This window comes from Stenella coeruleoalba, assembly GCF_951394435.1.
Source record: "Stenella coeruleoalba genome assembly, chromosome: 18".
NCBI classification, from domain to species: Eukaryota; Metazoa; Chordata; class Mammalia; order Artiodactyla; family Delphinidae; genus Stenella; species Stenella coeruleoalba.
In genome coordinates this window covers 5,340,084-5,355,989 of record NC_137164.1, presented here as the reverse complement: position 1 = coordinate 5,355,989, position 15,906 = coordinate 5,340,084, and positions in this window count along the sequence as shown.

The window sequence follows — 15,906 nt, the reverse complement described above, 5'->3', positions numbered from 1 at the left end:
TCCACATGGATTTTCTCATTTAAAAAATTGTGAGGTGGGGGCTTGTTCTGTGGCAGTTTAACGGTGAAACGGAGACGTAAGCCTAAGAAGGATTAAGTCACCTACTTAGATCCGCGGAGACACGAAATGCAGGCCTGACCCGTCACCCACGCTGGCCACCTCCTCACCATCTTACCGTCCACTTCGGCCCTCTGGCCTCCTTCTGCCAGGACTTCATCTTGCTTTAGCTCAGTCCTCAGCCAATGAAATGAGTCTGGTAACAGCAAGATCACACGAGTTCCAGCTCCCAATTTGCTTCAAATTAAAAATGCATGTCTAGGGACTTCCCTGGTGGCGCAGTGGTTAAGAATCCGCCTGCCAATGCAGGGGACACAGGTTCGAGCCCTGGTCCGGGAAGATCCCACATGCCGCGGAGCAACTAAGCCCGTGCGCCACAACTACTGAGCCTGAGCTCTAGAGCCCACGAGCCACAGCAACTGAGCCCACGTGCCACAACTACTGAAGCCTGCAGCGCTTAGAGCCTGTGCTCTGCAACAAGAAGCCTGCACACTGCAACTAGAGGAAGTCCACGCACAGCAGCGAAGACACAACACAGCCAAAAATAGATAAATTCATGAATTAGTTTTAAAAATGCACGTGTAGGAAAGCAATTTGCCTTCCTGGTATCTTATTGAGAAAACTTCTGCATAAGCTCTGCTTGTGAAAAGTTAAGGGCTATAGTTGAAGGGAGCAGATACTTGAAATGTTTCAACTAAAAAGTAAATAAAAATTTGACTGTGCCTATTTAAGAATTTTCTCGATGTACTGCTAAAGGTCTCTTAAAAGAAAAATTATAATGAAGTCTGATATAATATATTCAGCAGCCAAAACGTAAGAATCATAGTTTGTATGGTTAAACACAAATTACGAGGCTACAACTCTATATCAATTAACGTAAGAAAACAATAGCTTTATCGATGCATGGTCCATATGCCATACAATTTGCCTGTTGATAGTGTACGATTCAGTAACTTAACTCTTTGCCTGGTTTGTTGGATGGAAATTGCCTGACCTCTGACCACCTTACATTTCTTTGATTTGACTGGCGAAGAGTCAAACAGGGTTAATTGAGCCCCAGACTGCTTCAGTGGCCTGGCTCGCCAGGTTCCGCATCAGGAATTTTTAGTTAGGTTCTTTTTTCTGGATGTTGCTTCTATATCCAGGACTATTTAATACCTTAACCTTCTGTGTCTTAAAGGTTCCTCTGTTAGTAGTGGGCTATTTGGAGTTCCTACTGTTATGCAATAGATAACACAGAATAAAAGTTTAGGCTCCTGGTCTCCTGTCGGTGGCAAGGCCCTTCCCACCGTGATATCAGCATTTCCATGAGCAGAGGAGTTTCCACTTGCAAATGCAGATGTCTATCTCTCCTGCAGCTCTCAGAGGAACTGAGAACCGCCAGGCTCCAGGCCCAGGCTGGAGCGCCTTGGGTGAGGGAGACCGTCCACATGCAGAATAAGAGGAGAAGGTAGGTAAGGGTCGCACAAAGAGGGAGGGGACGCAGAGCAGTGGAGCCGGGACCCCTTCTCCCTCGGTTTCTGCTCTGTCTTCCGTTCCCGCTCATCTACTCATCCGAGAGCCCGGGACCAGGGAGGGAATAAGGCTGAGGGGGAGGGGCTAGACAGACCTTGCCTTCTCTTCCCCACGGTTCTGTTCTGAACTGCGATGCTGCGTGGTCAGCGCTGGAATGAACCGAGGCTGAGGGAGCTGGTGGAGGGAGAAGGGGAAGAAGTGGATATTGGCTGTTCACTGGGTCTGCGGAAACCTGCAGGGATGGGAAAGGGCTGTGTTGACTCTGGTGGCAGAAGGGAGAACAGAAGAACACTCTGGTCCATTGCAGAGATTGTGCACAATATTGGCCAACACCTCTGCAGTGTTTTGTAACAGGAGCACTTTGGTACGTTAATTCACTTCATCTCTGCAAAAATCCCATGAGGTCAATACTCTTTTGAGCCCCGTTTTACAGACAAAGAAATTGAGGTGCAGAAAAGTTCGATAACTTGACAAATGCCAGTGGGTCGGTGGCAGAGCCTGGACCTGCGCTCTCCCGGGTCCATGTCCTCCACACTGGGTTCTTTGCCCGAAACTGCAAACACACTACAGGATCCAGCGTGTTTTCACATACCTATGTGAGGTATACGATGTGCAAGGGTTAATCTGATATCTATACCTTTTCTCATATTTGAAGACGTGGCCTGTAGTGGTGGTACTTCTGGCCCCAGATTCATCCCCTTTGAAAAGCAAATTTCATCAACTTCTTTTCTGTCAGTCCTTCAATCATGACCCTTTGGCCCAGGCTGTCAGGGTGAGACCTGGGATGGGAAACGTCACAGAGTTAGGACAAAATCTGTGGCTACTGGTAGATTGTCACCTGCCTCTCACAGACTGTGCGGCCAATGTGACTGATTCATTAATGCTAATATGGTTGCCCTCTCATTGAATTTTTTTTCTTTTTTTTTTAATTGGAGTATAATTGCTTCACAATGGTGTTAGTTTCTGCTTTATAACACAGTGAATCAGCTATACTTATACATACATCCCCATGTCCCCTCCCTCTTGCGTCTCCCTCCCACCCTCCCTATCCCACCCCTCTAGGTGGTCACAAAGCACTGAGCTGATCTCCCTGTGCTATGCGGCTGCTTCCCACTAGCTATCTGTTTTACATTTGGTTGTGTATATATGTCCATGCCACTCTCCCACTTTGTCCCAGCTTACCCTTCCCCCTCCCCGTGTCCTCAAGTCCATTCTCTACGTCTGCGTCTTTATTCCTGTCCTGCCCCTAGTTTCTTCAGAACCATTTTTTTAAAGATTCCATATATATGTGTTAGCATACAGTATTTGTTTTTCTCTTTCTGACTTACCTCACTCTGTATGAGAGTCTCTAGGTCCATCCACCTCACTACAAATAACTCAGTTTCGTTTCTTTTTATGGCTGAGTAATATTCCATTGTATATATGTACCACATCTTCTTTATCCATTCACCTGTCGATGGACACTTAGGTTGCTTCCATGTCCTGACTATTGTAAATCCGCTCATTGAATTTTGATTCAGATGAAAGCCAATGTGGAGTTAGCATGACTTTTGGAAATATGTTTGCATTTTCAGTTCTACAGGGAAATAGCAGCAGTTATCTTTATATTTTAAAATTCTGACCCCTCCTTTCCTTTGACTTTATCTTCCACAGTATTTTTTTAATTTTATTTTTTTAATTGAAGTGTAGTTAATTTACAATGTTGTGTTAGTTTCAGGTGTACAGCAAAGTTATTCAGTTATATGTATATATGTATATTCTTTTTCATATTCTTTTCCATGATGGTTTGTCACAGGATATTGAATATAGTTCCCTGTGCTCTACAGTAGGACCTTGTTGTTTATCCCATTCTATATATAATAGTTTACATCTTCTGACCCCAAACACCCAGTTTTTCCTTCCTCCACCCCCTGCCCCTTGGCAACCACAAATATCTATGTTCTCTATGTCTTCTTCCACAGGATTTTTGTTTTGAGTATACATAAAAGGTATCAGGGTGAGAAATTTAATCTATGTGGTCATCTGGTCAACTAATTCACCCCATGGTGTTTATTACATGCCTCCTGAGGTCTCGGTTCTTGGCACCCAGGACACAAGCAAACCAGACACACTGTCTCCAGGCTCATAGAATTCACTGTGGCTGAGAGGTGGTACGAAAATAAATAGAATAAGCAAGGGGATTTCAGATAAGGATAGATATATTCAGGAAGAAAATGACACATAACGGTGTCTGGGCGACAACTGAGAATGGGGCAGAATGATTCCTTAGACGCTGCTTCTTGTTGAGTGAGAGTTTATTAGATACTTATTGTGTGAAGCATTTGAAATGCAGAGAAAGAGTAAAACATACTACCTGCTCTCCACAGCAGTAGCAACAAGACGGGACATGGAATTTCAAGCAGGTCGACTTGTGAGCTGCCTGGGTTACCAGGGAAACCTTCCCTGGGACAACATTGACATGACAATGCTAATGGCACAAAAAGTCTATCGAGCTCGAGTGCTGAGTGAATAGGGCCCCTGCCGGCTTAGATGGTGGGAAGAGCTTGGTTGGATAGCCTTACCCCTTTGCAAGACCTCTGCTCCCTGGATTAGACCTTAAGCCTGTGTTTGTTGATTGCACAAGTACTCTGGATCGGCTTCTCCCAGAGGCATTTAAAACATGCCAAGCTGGTGTTGCATAAAAAACAAGCCTATGCATTCAGCAAATATAACTCGGCGAGCAGAGACGCGCCTCTCACTCACCCGGAGGGGAGCCCAGGTCCTGCTGCCGCCAGTGGAACACAGGCGATGGACATTGAGAAGGTCAACTCCATGGACTTTGGAGAATTTGTGGATGTGTTTGGGAGTGTCATCGAGAGATGTCCTCTGATTGCCCCCGCGGTGTTCGGTTCCAGCGCCCGTTCTCTGACTTGGAAGATTTAGAGCAGCACTTTTTTGCCTTTACTGAGGCTCTTCCACAGTCAGGTAAGGGTTTGGTGTTAGACACTGAGATTCTCAACAGAGGGATTTCAGATATGCTTATCAAAAAAAATTGGGGGGGCGGTCATGTGGCATTTTTTTAGTTTTTAATTTAAAAATTTTTAATAGTTTTTAAAGGTTACTTTCCATTTAATTATTACAGAATATTGGCTGTGTTCCCCGTGTTGTACACTATATCCTTGATCCTATCTTACCCCCAATAGTTTGTACCTCCCCCCTCCCCCTATATTCCCCCCCACAATGGTAACCACTAGTTTGTTCTCTGACCTGTGAGTCTGTTTCTTTTTTGTTATCAAAATAATTTTAGATATTTGAGCCCAGTTGCTTATCACTGGTATATATATTTAGCTCTCTTTGCTGTACGGGTCAGTAAGTTCCTTCAGACTCCGTGAATGAGAATCAAGATTTGCAGTGTTAAGCGGAAACTGGAGTGAAAGAACGTTCGTTGGCTCAGGGAACATGGCTGTTAAATACTAAAGCTACGGGGTTACCAGGAAAGAGGGACAGGCAGTGGTCTCCTCGGGCCTCCCAGCGGCTCAGGGGCCAAAGGTCAGGCTGGGGGCCCACCCTCTCGGCCGTGTGTTCGCTTTGGGAATGTCCTGTATGCAACAGAGAAGACAGCTCCGTATCAGACTATCTCAGCAGCCCAGGGGAAAGAGCAAACGGCTGACATTTTTACCAGAAAGGGCCGGTTTGGACCAGATGGTGGAGGAAAGTAAACTGCCCCAGATCAGCAACTCCCTGGGGGAGTGAGGGGGGAAAAGACAAAAATCTGAAGGACTCCCTCTGCAGAAAGGGAAAGACGTTGCTGATGTCCTTTAGGTAGAGAGAGAAAAGGAGGCACTTGTGGGTGTAGAGTGGGGAGATGAGGAAGTTTAGGGTCAGGCCAACCCCAGGTGACTCAGAAGGGCACACGGCCTCGTTCAGAGGCCGGATGTTAGGAGCCAGGGCTGCCTCCTGGGCTGTCTTCACAGTCCTTGGAGAAGCCTGGATGGGCTGAGGGGACCTCGAGGGGATGGGCTGCCTTCACAGAGGGGCTTCCACAGGGATCTGGGCTGAGAGAGAAGCAATGTCTCTTCTTTTCCAAACACTCCTCACCTGTGCGCCCAGGGCTTGGACACCCGGCATGGTTCCTAGGTGTCAGGGGATTCTCCCAAATAAGGAGCTCATTTTAATTCACTGTAGGCACATATAGGATGAGAGGAGGCTAGGGGGATAAAATCAAGCTGACAGGAATGTGGGCGCCCTGTTGATCCTCACCCGCTTCTCAGGGCCTCTCCGAAGCCGAACCCTCAGCTGCCCCATTGGCCTCAGACACTAGGGAACCTCTGAATCCTGACCAGTGTCAGAATCCCACACCACCCCGAGGAGAGGATGTTGGGACTTGATAAAGGTTTGCTGAGTGAATGAATGAAATTGTTCCTAAGAGGATTTTGAAAGATGATCCATCTTGGTATTACCCCTTCCCCACACATTTTAACTGGGGTGACTTTAGTGGCAGGTCAGTGGGACAAAATAACTGGAGGGAGTTTGGACCACCTGGGTGTGTGTTTGCGTCTACACCTGACACAGGTCTTTGGTGGGACCTCCCTGCTGGTCCAGCCGCTTCTCAGCCCTAGGCTGGCGTCCCCACTTGCCTCAGGCAGCTGGGAGCACAGTCTGTCTCTAATCACCTTGCCCCGTATCTAATCACCTTCATGGCATTAGACAGATGACACTAGCAGTAGAAATAATAATAACAACGACTAAAATGCATTTAACCCTTACTCTTGCTGTTTCAGTCACCTTTCCAAACACCTCGCATTTAACTCACTTAATCCTCATAATAATCCTATAAAACGAGGATTATCATTATTATCCCCCTTTTACAGATAAGAAAACTCAGGCACAGAGAGATTAAGTAACTTGATCAAGGACACAGCTAGAAAGTGGCAGAACTGGGATTCAAACCCTGACACTCAACCCAACAGCTTTTGAAGGATTTTCCAGAGAAACAAAAGCAAAATCTAGAAACAGTTTCTAGGGGTTGTATTTATTCATTCACTGATTTATTCAATTAACATTAATGCTTGATGTCCCAGACTTTTTTTTGCTTTTTACTTTTTATCCTTTTTTTTCCCCAGCCCCCGGCCACGCTGCGAGGCTTGTGGGATCCCAGTTCCCCAACCGGGGATTGAACCGCGGCCATGGCAGCGAAAGCGCCAAATGCTAACCACTAGAACACCAGGACTCTCTGGTGTTTTAAATAATCAAGCAAAATGGGATTCACTGCATAGTCTAGCTTTACTCCTGGAATAGTAAGCAACAAACTGGGTGTAATAGAGTCTTTGAATCCTAAAACTAAAAGGGACCTTAAAGAGATATTCAGGATATGATGATCTAACTGGTCAGGGACTTGTTTTAGATGATCCAAGAGAACCCTCTACCATTAAAAGAAAACTGGAAATCCTGTTTCTAGAGGAAGCTAAGGTCGACAGTCCATTTAGGAGACGCTATGATGATTATTGACCAGTAGGTGGCAGTCCAGGACTAATATTTAGCTCCAGCACTGCTTGGCAAAGTACCCTTTCAAGCCAATCAATTCCTGATTCCCAAGCCAGAGGAATGGCATAGTAAAGGGAAGAAAGTACACACACACACACACACACACGCGCGCGCGCGCGCGCGCGCGCGCGCACACACGGCTAATGACGAACCGATGCAATACTGATTTGTGTTAAAAATCAAAGAGCAAATAACACTCTCATAACAGAGTTAATCATGCACCTCTTGGTGGCATTTCAGAATTGCAGTAATGCCATCATTCGTTATTTAATACTTATTTCAGAACACAGGTGTTGGAAGAATCAAAGAGTCGGGTACTAATAATTGCCTTAAATGTAGACTATAAGGTATTTAGATGAGGCTATCAAAATGTGTTTGTTCGGTCAAAGAATACATAACGCTCCTTCCCCAGAGTGATGTGTCAGTCAGTAAACACTTACTGAACGCCTGCTACGCACGAGGAATTGTCGCAGGCACTGGGGATAGAGCCTTGAACAAGACAAGTCCCCGCCTTCAGTGAGTTTACATTCTAGTGAAGTGACACAGGATTAACATAAATTAACAAGATCATTTCAATTCTAGAAACTATTAGAAGAAAATTTGTAATAGGGTGGAAAATGTGTAATAAAAGAGGTCTTTCTTAGGAAGTGATATCTGAGTTTAAAACCAAAAGTTGAGAGGGAAGCTGTAGAAGATTTAGGACAAGGCCACCCTAACACAAGGAACTTGAGACTTTTGACATTTGGGGGGCACGGAAAGACCACGGTGGTTGGAGAATGGTGGAGAGTGGAGGGACAGGAGGAAAGAGGGGTCAGGCAGAGGGACCGCGGTAGCAGTAAAAGTGAGAGGTGATGGTCAGGTGAACTAGGGTTGGAGCAGGAGAGATGAGGAGATGTGGCTGGATTCTCAGGATAGATTTTAGTTAGAGCCAACAGGTGTTTTTGATGGATTTGTTGGAGGAAGGCAGGTCAGAAACAAAGAGAAATTAAGGATAAGTCCTCTGTTTTTAATCTGAGCAACTGAGTGGGTGGTGGTCTGTTTTCTACAATTAGAGGTTCGGAATTGAGAGGACAGGATGGAGGATGGGAGCTTGGTAGGTCTGAGATGCCTAGTCATCACCCAGATTAAAATATTGAGTGTCCAGTTGGCTCATAACAAAGGGACTCAGTGGAAAGCTGTGGACTAGACTAGATCTGGGTGTCGTGAGAGAACTGATGGCAGTTAAAGCTATGGGACTAGATGAGAACACCTGGGGCATCCGTGTGAATGCAGAAGGGAAGAGATGTGAGTACTGAGTCCTGGGGTACTTCGGTGTTAGTGGTCTGGCAGAGCAAGGACCAGTGACGAGAGTAGGTAAGCGATGGTCATCTTGCAAGGAGAGAGGGCCAACCATGTGACATGCTCCCAAGAGGCTGAGAGAGAAGAGGACAGAGCGCTGGTCACTGGCCTGAGCAAGCCGTCCATCATCTGTGACCTGATGAGTACAGATTGGTTGGTGGGTGGGGCTGGAAGCTTGATGGGGTGAAAGGAGGCGAGGAAGTGGAGATGCTGAGGAGACAGTTCCTTCAAGGAGTTTTGCTGTAAGAAAGAGCAGAGACGCAGGGAGGAACTAGAGGAACAACGGGGAATCAAGGGAGGGTTTTCCTTTTGTTTATGGAGTGAGTGGCTCTAGGGAGTGTTTGTGTGCTGATCGGGACAAGGCAGTGGTGGGACTGATGTTTGAAATTGTAACCTTTGAGATGGAAGGAGGGGCTGGCTCCAAGAGCACAAGTGGAGCGATTGGTCCAGACGGTCCACTGCACCAGGAGGGAGAACACACCAGTTGGTACAGTGTGGGGATCCTGGCGGACCGTGATAGGCTTCCAGGCCAACCACCTACGCTTCAGTGGCCGCCACTGTCTGCCCTGTTCTCTCCTGTTGAAGCGAGGAGTGTCCGCTTTGTGCCGGGAACTCTTCGAGGTGCAAAGATTCATGGTTTGTGGTCACAGCAAATAGCGCATGTCCGTCCACACCTGCATCTCCAGACGTGGCACGCCAATGGCAGAGACAGTGCCGTCTCAGACCTTAGGAGGGACCGAAGAAAAGGCAGCACTGAGAGGCCGTGAAGCACGGGCCACTGACCAAGCCCGGCTAGGCGTAGGCTTTCCAGGTGGAAGGGCCACAGGACTGAGGCAGCGAGGTGGCAAGTGCCCAGGTGAGGTCTCCAGCCTCCTGCTAGGGTTTAAGGCCACGGCTGGGAGTGCCTGGGGGATGCAGCGCCGGGAGGGAACCAGGGCTGTGCCGCAGGCCAGTGCCCTCCTGGGCAGGACTCAGGGGTCAGTGATTTGGGGCAATAAAGATGGAGTCTTTGGCTGAATGAGGTCAGGTTCTGTTTCTGCGGAGCTACCACTCCCTGCCTGACTCCCACCATCTCCTTTTGTCTGCAGCTGAGGGCTGTGTGTGTCTGTCTGTCTGTCTGTCAATCCTCTTTTCTAGTCTCTTTATTTCTCTTGGCTTTGTCTTCTCAGCCTCCTTTCTTTCCTCTCCCCCTCTTCTCCCTCAAACAGTGGAAAACACATGCTTAATCCTGGGCAAACATTAACCCCAGGTGACGTTTTCAAGAGGGGAGACAAGCCCAGCCGAGTGAGAAGCGGGGTGCCAGGGCCGGGGTGCTGGCGGCCCTGCCCCACGCTGGAAAGGAGGGTCTGGTAGGGGCGGCCAGGGGACAGACCCCACCCCTGCCGGGCCCTCCGGTGGATAACCGCATCCTCCACGCTGGAGCTGGGCCTCTGCAGAGTAAGAAACGAGGAAGGGAAGCCGAGAGAGGGAGGCCTGTGAGAAGGCGGGGTCTCGGGCCCCTCACCTCCTCACCTCGAGGCGTCTTTGAAAATCTGAATAAGTAAGGAGGAGGCGCGGGGCGGGCCTGCGGTTCCGGCCTAGGAGCCGCCCAGGACCCCGCCGCCGCCCATTTTCGCGGTCCCGGCTGGGTGGGTTCGGATCGGATTCGGGTGCCGCTTGGCCTCAGGCCTGGGAAGCCGCCCGGCACAGCCACCTCCCGGCCCAGGGCTGGGGGCCCCCCAGGCAGGGAATTTATCACCTACATTTTCGCACCCCCCCGGATCCGCTGGACGTGGGAAGTGGGAAGCAACCACTTCACCTTTGCAGTGCCCCAGGGACAGGGCCCAGGAGAGGGGTTCTCAAACGGTGGTGTTACAGAGATGGGATTATTGGTGACATGAGTTTCGTTTTCAACTCCCCTTAACCTCGAAGGGGCAGCCAGTGCCCCGAAGCCAGTGGTTTTGAGCCCAGGATCCTGGGCGGGCACCTCCTGGCTCAGTGACCTTGGAAAGGTCACCTACCCCTTTCTGAGTCTCCCTTGAATCCTCTCTTCAGTGTAGATGTTCCCCCCCAGTTCTCCCGCCTCTCAGGACATTGGCCCACGATTAGATGGTACAATCCCAATCATCCTTTACCTGTGCAGAAACTGTAAGATTTAAGCAGGGGAAGTTTATACCGTAATTAAAGGGAGGGTTAATGATCTCCTTTCCTAGTGGAGCCCCAAGCCTGTCCCTAGCCCCAGGGTCAGATGCTTCCAGCCACATCGCAGCCCAGTTACACTGAGTTTACTAGGCCACATAATATGGCTGTTTATTGAACATTTGCTAGCATTAGGTGCTGTTTGGGTAAATGAATTGTCTCTAATCCTCACCACTACTCAGCAAGTTAGGTGTCATCAGCTCCCCTGTACAGATCCGGCTCCCTGCTTACCACATCTGAAACCTTGCCCAGCCCCAAGAATTCTAATTCTCTCTTTAGAGAGCTAAGCAAAATGAATGACCGGGGCTCAGGAAAACCCCGCTGGATTAGGACTTGAAATCCCAGGTATCACACCAGGGGTTTCTAGTTTTAGGCCAATGTTAGGAGAAGCTCTCTTCCGAGGAAATGTTATTCTCTGAAAGCTCTTTGAGATTTACAGTGGGAGAAGGGAAATGAGCCTCAGAAATGGTGCGTGGTGAGTGGGTGCTATTTTCCTAAAAGGAGGAAAGCCCCTTTCATTCAAAGGGCCGTAGAATTCGGCTGGAAATGGGTTTCTTTGCAGTTAATCCTCTGCAAAGCTCTTTGGATGCCTGATTCCAGAATCCCAGAACTCACACTTAGGGTCACAATTCCTGGGCATTTATTCGCCAAGCCCCACGGACGTTACTCCCATGGACAGTCCCCGCCCTTCTCCTTTGGAACAGAGCGAAACCCATTCCGTGACTTTGGCAGGAAGTCTTCAGGCCCTTGTGTCCGGCCCTCTGCGACATCAAAGCCCCCCTGAGAGCAAAGGACTTTGAAAAGATACGAAACGCTCGGGCTCCCTTATCGCGTCCCTGCTCCCTCCCGAGCAAGTCGTAAATTCCGAGCCTCTGCGGCCTCTCCCCAACGCTCTTCTCGCTCCAAGGTCTCAAAGGACAAACTTGTCACTTACCGCCCCGCCCCTGGGTCCTGGCCGAGGCCGATTGAAGCGGGGATGGAGGGGCGCGAGGTTTGGGATGGGTTGGAGGGACGGGTGCGGGGGGCGCCCCGAGCCTCCTGACACCCCTAGTTGCCCCTCCTCACGTCCTGGGACCCTGCTTCCCTCGGAAACCCCTCGGGGCGCGGTACCGCGCTCCCGCCGCGTGTCTGTGCTTCTCCGCAGGCCAGGAGGGCGTCCTGCGCTGCCACCCGGACCTGGCGGGCCGCGAGCTGCAGCGGGGCGAGCTCAGCGCCGAGTCGCAGCGGGAGCAGAGCGCCGCGGGCCTCACGAGCCTGGGCGCGGCCGAGCGGCTCTGGCTGGCCGAGCTCAACGCGCAGTACCGCGCGCGCTCCGGCTTCCCCTTTGCGCTCGCCGCGCGCCTCAGCAACCGGGCGGCGGTGCCCCGCGAGCGGGCGCGCCGGCTGCACTGCCCACCCGCGCAGGAGCTGAACACCCCACTGGGCGAGGTGAAGAAGATGGGCCGCCGGCGTCTCGCCGACCTCCTCGGGAGCCAAGCCGCCGAGTCGTAGCGGCCGCGCCAGCCAGCGACCCGGGACGCACGTCGTGACGCGCGAGGGCCGCGGGCGCGCGCGCTGCGCTTGGAACAGCGTCCACACCCGCGCACAAAGGCCGGGGAGAACCGAGGCAGTCTTACCAATAATAAGCCCTTTGGTCCAGCTACCCGCATGCTCACGCTTTGCCGAAATAGATAGTTGCGTGCTTTTCGGCCCCCGCTCCCCGCGCCGCTCCCGATTTATCCAGCTCCCTGCTCCAATTCTTCACTCCCTTAGCGGCCCTCTGACACCAGCTTTTGCGGATTCCAGGGCGCTAATCGAGCTCTCTCTGGCTCCCCACCCTCTCCTGCAAACCCCAGGCGCAAAGCAAAACAGACGGAAAAGGAAGCTTTTATTCCTCAGCGGTTTGTCTGTTTCTTTTTTCTTCTCCCACCTTAGTTGCTGCACGCGACATTTACATGTGAGTGGAAGCGCCTCTCTGGCTCTGGGACACGAACGGGAGCCAGAGCTGGGACAGCAAAGCGCCGGGGAAGCAGCGTGCGGGGGGACGGCGGGCAGGAGAGAGCCCCGCAGGGGCCGGTATTGCGGAGGCGCCCCGTGGAGCAGAGAAGGCTGGGAGCGGGGGCTCTCTAGGATGGACGGGCCTGAAGTTCAGGGCCAGCTGCCTCCCGTCTCTCCCGGGGGATGGGCCCAGGAGAGCTGGTTTGTCAGAGTCCTTGGAAACCATAAGTCATTAAACATAATTTTTAAAATAATTGAATAACACTCATTGAGTAGTGCTGGATATCCGCACCCCCCCCCATGAAGATGGGACCCCATAGCACTGATAAAGCGGTTGATGAGGGAAGATCTGTGCCCATAGAAAGCTTTCTGGCCAAAGGAGGCCAGACTGGGCAGCTCTGCACTGGTGGCCAGAAAGTCCACTCACACAGGAGGAGCCCACCACGTTTCTCTCCCACCCCCCAGCCAGCCAGCCATTTGCACTGGAAGGTCTAACGAACCCCGACAAATACTCCGTAGGCTTCTGTTGGAAAAGGAGAAACAAGCCATACCGTCCTCCTCACCGCAGACGGGGTAAGACGTGGAGGCAGAGCTGGCCCTTTTGAAGACAAGAACCTCCATTAGTGACCAGCCCAGGTCTGAGGGACACAGCAGCAAGAAAACCTTTCCATAAAAAGTGGTGTGGCCGCACCCTTGGTTGGGGGCTGACTTCCACAGAGAGAAGCCACTGTGGTAGCACAGGGATTTTAATCACGGAAACCCACTCCCCTTTGCCATCTTACAGACGTTGCCCGCTAGTGGTGAGGGTGAAGGCCAGAGGCTGGTCAGCGTGGTAGGTAGGGGAGCCAGGAAGTGAGCTGTGACCCCACCGAACCTGTAGAACAACTCCAGGGCCTCCCCTGCCAAGGGCGGGCGTGTGCCAAAGCCTGCTCTGGACGTAGGAGCACCAGGTGCACATCACAAAGGACCTGGATGCAAAGTTGGGGCCCTTGGGCCTGGGGCTAGACGCTGACCTCCCTCCAGCCAGGGTGACTTGGGGGCTTTCCTGACACATGCGAGAAACCTGCCGCTTGGCGAAGAGGGTTTTCTGGTCCAGGATACAAGCGCCAAGGGCTGGGCCTGAGACTGAGAATAATACACTATATTGAAGGTACCTTGCCCAGCCCTGGGGTGAGTCCAGCTCTCAGACAGATGGAGCCCAAAATGCAGAGTCTGAGCTCTTTATGTGAATATGCTCAAGCTAAGATAGGCAGGGCTCCCCAAGGCAAGATTCTCAGCCGTATTTTTAGAACGAGAGGGGATGCGATCTGGCCCTCTCAAGGCACGACCTGTGTCTCCAGTTACACAGTTACCTTTCAAGGGCTCAAAGCTTGTCGGTGAAATTGTTTATTTCTGCAGGAGGGGATCCGGGTGGGGGAAGACGCTAGATCCGCCCCTTCAAAGGAGCTGGGGGAGAAGGGGGAGTGCCTCTTCCAAAGCCCCGAGCGCTCGCAGCCGCGCGGGCGGGAGGGCGCGGGACGCAGACGTGGGCGCCGGCGGGGAAGACCCCGGCAAAAGCCCCCGGGGGCTGCTGCTTTCTTCTCGGTAGGAGCAGAGAGGCCAGGCCGGCCCTCCTGCAGGCGGGTAACCTGAGGCTGCCGAGGTCTGGCAGGGCAGTTTGTTTCCTGCCACATCTTTGCTCAAACAGTGACTCGTCCTGGGCCTGTGCCGGCCTCGGAGACGTCTTCTGGTTTCCGCGCTCCGGTGCGCAGGACGCGGGAGACAAACCCCGACGAGCGGGGACCGCGACCGCGGACTCGGACCTCAGCGTGCGCGCCAGCCTGGGCGGCGGGGTGGCCCGGAGCGCGCCCAGAGATGTCGGGGGAGGGGGCGCAGAAGCGGTGGTGTGGATTCCAGGGTGAATAATTAATACTTTTACTTACTAATTCGTTATGAAAGCACGATGGCAATTCTAAGAAAAGTTGGAGAGCAAGGAGCTGATTTCAGCTCCTTTCAACCCCTCCACGCACGCTGCCTTCCGAGATGGGGGGCTGCTTAGCCGACTTTCACTCCCCCTTAAAATGTCCCAGGCCAGCCGGCGAGCAGGGGGCGCCCCCCCGGCGAGCGTCCCCGCTGGGAATTCCCGAGCTCAGTCCCACTCACCTATGTTACCGGGTAACTGAATGGGGGCCTCCTTTTCGTCACCCAGACAGGTACGCTTTAGGGTCTGGGTGTCCAAAGATGTGCACGGACACGGGTGCGGGAAGAAAGACAACCCAATTCTTGGCATAACCTTTCGTCATTTAAAATTTCGTCAATTTTAAATTTGACACATTGCCAGAGTTCAGCCACAGGATACGGGTTCCGATTCAAAAATAAAGACGAGCTCTTTTTCAGAAAGTATTTACTGTGGGACTGGAGTGGATGGATACCTTCGTTGGCAGTTGGAGAAAAATCTGGATGGAATCAATGGAAAACTCACCGTTCAATAAACTAATAAACCGCAGTTAGCAGGTGCCTGTGAAAGGGAGAAATAAATAGGACGCCGAAAGAAAGCAGTCAGAAGTGTCACAACAGCTGAACCTGGTTGTTCTGCGACTCTTTGGTGTGAGTGGCGGGGAGTTTGGGTTCCGGCAAGGAGGCCAGTTGGTTTGGGGTTTAGAAGGCAGTGTTTCTAGGGTGGCACCAGCAGCCCTGTGGTAATTTACATCTTTACAGAGTGCTCCGAGTTACAAAGAGTGCCCCTATAGTAGCTCACTTAAGGGTCGTGACTGGGACAGCTAGCTGTGTGGCCTTGGGAACGTCACCCAACCTCTCTGGGCCTCAGAGTTCTCCTTTGTAAAATGGAAGGGCTACAGACACTAAGTCCTCTGTCCCCCCTCTTGGGAGAGTAACTTCCCAATGGGCTCAGTGACTCAAGGAGAGCTGAACCTTTATCTGAGCCACTTCCTTTAGCCACATAAAACCTACTGTGTAGGGGCTCCTAGGAACATATTTTCATATGACAAACAAAGGTCACTCTAGGCACGAGACATTGGGGAGTGAACAAGCGGTAACTCCACGTCAAAGCCACGTGAGACCATTTAGGTGTTGCTGGCCTGGGGGCCTCTCCTCCCCAGCATCAGGGTTTCCCTCTGGGGTGAGATCCCAAGTGCTCTGTGCTCATGCGTCACACAGAAGTAGAGTGTGTTACACAGCATCCACACTGTGTCCAGAGACTGATTTTAGGGGGGGAAAGAAAAAAAAAAAAGGAAGAAAATGTGCAGCCGCCATGTATTCACATAACTTTCAGCCAGTGAGCAAAACCAGATTTCTGCACCCAAATATCGGCCCCTTTCC